The 6,000-nt window shown below is 40.1% G+C and overlaps 1 long non-coding RNA gene across 1 annotated transcript in view; it reads right to left on the bottom strand.

Moving 5' to 3' along the window:
• Nucleotides 1–6,000, bottom strand: part of LOC138354721 (uncharacterized) — a 416,665-nt gene that overhangs the window by 179,429 nt on the left and 231,236 nt on the right. The gene's annotated exons all lie outside the window — the stretch shown is intronic.

Here is a 6,000-nt window from a genome sequence, read left to right as displayed (position 1 = left end):
GCCCATCCTCCGTATAAGGGAGATAAATGTAACGGCTCAAGTAAGTGTAATTATGTACTATTCCTAGTAGTCAGGAATTTTATTACACTTAGTATTAAACCGTACTGTCAAATAATCGCCAGACATCGCACCAAAATATTGTGAATATTTGAGTTTACCTGAAAAACTGAATAGAAAACCACGACCTAACCTAACTTTCTTAGTGTATGAGGACAAGCATTTTATTGCTTCTTAATTACAATTAGTACTTAATCTATAGCTATATTGATATTACAGTTTTATAAAACTAATAAAACTAAACTAAAATCTTTCAATAAATTATAAAGTAAGTCAGGACTTTTTCAAATTTTGTATAAAATCTCTCTTGTTAAATAAAACTGAAAAAGAAATTCTTTATATATAAAACTTGTGTATGTAAACATTAACTGAAAAATTCATCCTAAAATTCTGAGTGTTTTAACAGAAAATGAGAATATATGGGGAGGTAAATCTAACGGCACAAATAAGTGTAATTATGTACTATTCCAGGCAGTCACGAATTGTACTTATTACACTTGATATTAAACCGTACTGTCAATTCGAAGAGTGCGTCGACAGGTTTGTAAGTGCTTGCGTAACTGCTTCGTAAATCTGGCCCTAGGTTGGCATCTTCTATTCTTTTAACAGTCAGTTGTGGTGTAGCAGGTATAGTACTGGACACGCTATGGTGTATGGAAAGCCTGGCTGTCCGGGTTCGATCCCTTCCCAGGGAAGAGTTTTCTGATTATATATATATGCATGTGAACAAGCTTGAATGGTCCCCAAACATATATGCAACTGAAAACTCCACACCCCAAAAGTGACTCGAACCCAAACCGCCAGGAGCACATTGCAACTGGTGTACACGGTGCCTTAAACCACTCGACCATCAGTGACCGTACAAAAGGTAGTGATGATTTTTAAATCACTGATCAATGTAGCTTCGAAATCTAATTCTAGAGTATCAGTATATAATTATAGACATGTTATTGTTAAAACTTTATCATATGTAAATAACTTACTGTAAATCTGTGTAAACTAAGGCAACTATAAATGTACACACATTTATTAATAAAACTTTTGAATTTGAAATTAAACATGAATAAATCGAGACCCTGAGAAATGGCGGACAGTGTTCCTAAAATGTGAGTACTGTAATTGTAACTGTTGGTATTACACTCATTGGAAGAATTAAGTCACTGAAGATGAGTAATTGTGCTGGGTGGTGGATGGATGATGAGTAGGAGAGTGATGTAAGGCCCCGAAGGCAGCAGCCTCATGGTGAGTGATAGTGAAGCCTAGCCTAGCCTAGCCCAGGACCACGGACGGTCACCGCTGGAATGTGGCCCCACAACTCTTCACTTTCATATTATACAAAGTTACTAATGATCCCACATGATCAAATATTTACATGATCACACGCACTCACCACAGGGGTGAGGGCAGGGGACCTTGAGGTAAATCTCTCTCTCTCTCTCTCTCTCTCTCTCTCTCTCTCTCTCTCTCTCTCTCTCTCTCTCTGCACTATGCCGAATTCAGGCAAAGGAAATCCTGCCCGACTTGCGTGGCACAATGACAACATCAGACAGGAAAGACGAATCCATTTGACACCATTTTGCTTCACCACCTAAAAGCTGTCGCCCAGTTGGGTGGGTGTGGAGCACGTGACTGTAAAGCTGCCGCCCAGTTGGGTGGGTGTGGAGCACATGACTGTAAAGCTGCCGCCCAGTTGGGTGGGTGTAGAGGACATGACTGTAAAGCTGCCGCCCAGTTGGGTGGGTGTGGAGCACATGACTGTAAAGCTGCCGCCCAGTTGGGTGGGTGTGGAGCAAGACTAGTAACTGTGACACACCATAGATGAAAAGTGCCTTGTATAGTGACTGTTGTGAGCCTCTTGTTGAATCACTAGTGATAGAAAATATTATTGATGTGTGTATTTGTGTAGGTGATTGTATGTGTATGTGTACAAGTATAACATTAATAATTGTGTAACTAGCGTCAAAAGATTTTTATTTACTTAGCTAAACGAACTAGAGGGTTCAGATCCTGAACCCATTATGTGCACCCTTTACACCACCGCCCACGGGATGGGTATGGGGTGCATAATAAGACGCTCGATACGATACACACACCACGAGTATGGGGAAGACTTCGAGTACCGGAAGACAGAAGAGTAAGGCGAGACATGATCACAGCCTACAAAATCCTCAGGGGAATCGACCGGGTAAACAAGGATAAACTATTCAACACTGGCGGGACGCGAATAAGGGGACACAGGTGGAAACTGAGTACTCACATGAGCCACAGGGACGTTAGAAGGGGCTTTTTCAGTGTCAGAGTAGTTAACGGATGGAATGCATTAGGCAGTGATGTGGTGGAGGCTGACTCCATACACAGTTTCAAATGTAGATATGATAGAGCCCAATAGGCTCAGGAATCTGTACACCAGTTGATTGACAGTTGAGAGGCGGGACCAAAGAGCCAAAGCTCAACCCCAGCAAGCACAACTAGATGAGTACACACAGGAAGCAGCCCATAACAGCTGTCTAACTCCCAGGTACCTATTTACTGCTAGGTAACAGGGGCATTTTGCGTTACAAATTAAATATCCAAGTGTTCGAATTCTTGGCGAATCAGCTCTTAAAAATTGTGGATGGAGGTGGATTCCACGACTTAATTTCCTCGACTTGTCGACTACCTTTACAGGTGTCAATAGTTTCTAACATTTCAACGAGACATTTATGTTTATAACTTCCCACTATATATATTATCTAGACCTTTTTTTCTCTCAATTTAAAGACGTCGTTACCCGTCTTGTCTATTCCTCTCAATATCTTGTATGTCGTGGTCATATCCAATCCATTTCTTCTGTTCTGTAATGTTTGGAGATGAAATTCCCTTGATTTGTCCTCGTGCTTTTCTTATCTTAATTAAGGCACAAATCTTGTTGCAAACTTTTGCTCTTTCTGGAGTCTAGTTTTGTATGTACAATAACTACCTCTCACAGGATGAGTATGGGGTGTACAAGTATGAGTATGGGGTGTATCCTGTGCACTCACAGGATAAGTATGGGGTGCACAATAACTCCCACTCACAGGATGAGTATGGGGTGTACAATAACTCCCACTCACAGGATGAGTATGGGGTGTACAATAACTACCACTCACAGGATGAGTATGGGGTGTACAATAACTCCCACTCACAGGATGAGTATGGGGTGCACAATAACTCCCACTCACAGGATGAGTATGGGGTGCACAATAACTACCACTCACAGGATGAGTATGGGGTGCACAATAACTACCTCTCACAGGATGAGTATGGGGTGCACAATAACTCCCACTCACAGGATGAGTATGGGGTGCACAATAACTACCACTCACAGGATGAGTATGGGGTGTACAATAACTCCCACTCACAGGATGAGTATGGGGTGCACAATAACTCCCACTCACAGGATGAGTATGGGGTGACCAATAACTCCCACTCACAGGATGAGTATGGGGTGCACAATAACCTACTACAATAAACTTATCAGTGATGGCAGCAACAAAAACAATATATATATATATGTTATTGTCCAGTATACACCAAGTCTTTCACGTCTCAGACCAGTCCACACGAACTTACCGTCCTTGTTAAATTCCTTCTAGTTTGTTTATTTACATGGTGACTTCTGAGACGCACCACGGCCGCCACACCCGCCAAATTATCCAATGAGAGTCGTGTGCCAGAACCAACCAGCCAATCAGCGGGCAGCGCGCCACTACACCAGGCATTTTTTTCCCCAGGTGGGTAAGCTAGTCAATTTTTTGTTGGTTTACGACGACAATTTGCAACATTCTACACCAGAATAACCTCGAAATTCCGACGGAAGTTTTAACAAACATTAAAGAAAGAATTTCTTAGAAAGAAATTGAATAATTGGGTGGGATATGAGGATTGAGGAAACGTTGAGTCGGGAGCTGAATATGGTAGTAGAATTGAGACAGTAATCAGCATTCTTGCTGCTGCAGCTTTGTTTTTGTATTTTTAATTTGTTTTTCAGAGCAGTGAGGCGGTGGAAATAGGTGGGTGAGAGAGGTAGAACACTTGGTGCATAGCCTCACGTAAGCCAAGCCTCGTCACGCCTCGCAACGCTCCACAAGGATCAACAACAACTGTATTTCTCTCTGCACTCAGCATGATACACATTATTTTGTCTCAGCAAGAGAAAAAAATCTCTTGCCCGATAACCATGTGTCTTCACCTTATGTTCACTAGTTCTCACCCGATATCTATGTGAGCTGGTATGATATCCACTTGACTTCAACCAATATTAATGATATCCACTTGACTTCAACCAATATTAATGATATCCACTTGACTTCAACCAATATTAATTAAAAAAAAACTAGGAATAAATGAATCTACAAAAGGCTTATTCGCCCACACGAGGCAATTACTAATGTCTCAAACAATTCAGTGCCTCCATTTCAATTACCATTCTACTTGTGTAAAGGAGGAAATGTATATGTTTATCTCTCAGAATGTTTGGTAATATGTTTATTGTTTGTGATGTGTATCTATGTATGTATTAACACGATGTACTGAACGGGGTGAGAATAGCTGGACCTACCTCATCCCTTTGTGTGTATTTTACCTCAATAAAATTATTTTAATTTCAATTTCCCATTTCAATTATGTTACCCGGTAATATGTTCTTCAAATTGACAACCATTTACAAACCAGTATTTACCCAGGCTTTTCAGCAATCTAAACGCCTTATTTAAGGCTGTTCTCAGGGTAAAGAAAGTGGTTTTAACGACCAGCCAGCCGTCCTGGTTAAACACTTGGATATTTATCTAGATATTTGTGATGGTCTGAAAGCATATTACGGTTCCAATAATAGTTTACTTGTAAACTGAAACGTAAACCTTTGTCCTAAACAGAGAATATTCTCAAGTTATAACTTTACATTGTTAAAAATCGTTAGTTTAAAATATATAAAGTCTATGCTTAACTCATTTCCTTTGAAACGATCTGAAGAGTTTGATTTTCTGTAAATGAGATTCTAGGGGATACTCAAATAGTTTTTGAATTTCATATTTAACATGTTTGACAATGATACAGAACATTAACGTAACCAAACAAAACGTAACGTAACCTTACCTTGCCATAACCCTAAACTAACCTAACTCAACCTAACCCTAACCTAGCCTAACCTAACCCTATGGATAGGAATAGGTGTTCTAGTGTGTGGTCTGGTCAACATACTTCAGCCACGTTATTGTGACTCATCGCCTGCATAGGGTACATATAAACTTTGGGCTGAGATTCACTAAAACTCTGACCCCTATAGCCACTGTCCATGACCCAAAATCAACTCCCATTTATCTGCCTTCGGCTCTTTTTCACCCCAAGACCAACTCGCTCTAACCTGATATTCATTTAGATATCCAACAGCAAGGCCAAGCCAGCGGCACGCGCCCATCTCTGCTAAACATACTACAGGTCCCGTATGTTTATACACCCTAAAGCCCAGGCTACAGGGAGTTCCAAGATGTCATTTTTATACAAAAATTAAAAACAAACATATGGTTTAATTGCATTTTCCGTACAATTTGCAATTAGAGACTAAAATCAAACTTTGGCAACTGTGTTGATGGGTGTTTATGCAAGCCGTCCTCTTGAGTTGCTACGTCAGAAAAATACAACCCGTTCTCGCAAATTTAATAAGTCAATATTGACTTATTAGTTGCGTGCATAGGTGACATACTAAACATAATAGTTTCCCTTGAAAAGCTTCATAGAAAACACCGACCTTACCTAACCTACTTAGTATGTTAAAATAGGCATCTTATAGCTTCGTAATTGCAATTGTTACTTAACCTATTATAGGTATAGGTTAGGTAATAATTGTAATTACGAAGCAATAAGATGCTTATCTTAACATACTAAGTAGGTTAGGTAAGGTCGGTGTTTTCTTTGAAGCTTTTCAAG

This window comes from Procambarus clarkii, chromosome 64, assembly GCF_040958095.1.
Source record: "Procambarus clarkii isolate CNS0578487 chromosome 64, FALCON_Pclarkii_2.0, whole genome shotgun sequence".
Lineage (NCBI taxonomy): Eukaryota > Metazoa > Arthropoda > Malacostraca > Decapoda > Cambaridae > Procambarus > Procambarus clarkii.
The sequence above is the reverse complement of the archived record's forward strand: the minus strand, read 5'-3'. Positions and strand labels throughout refer to the sequence as shown.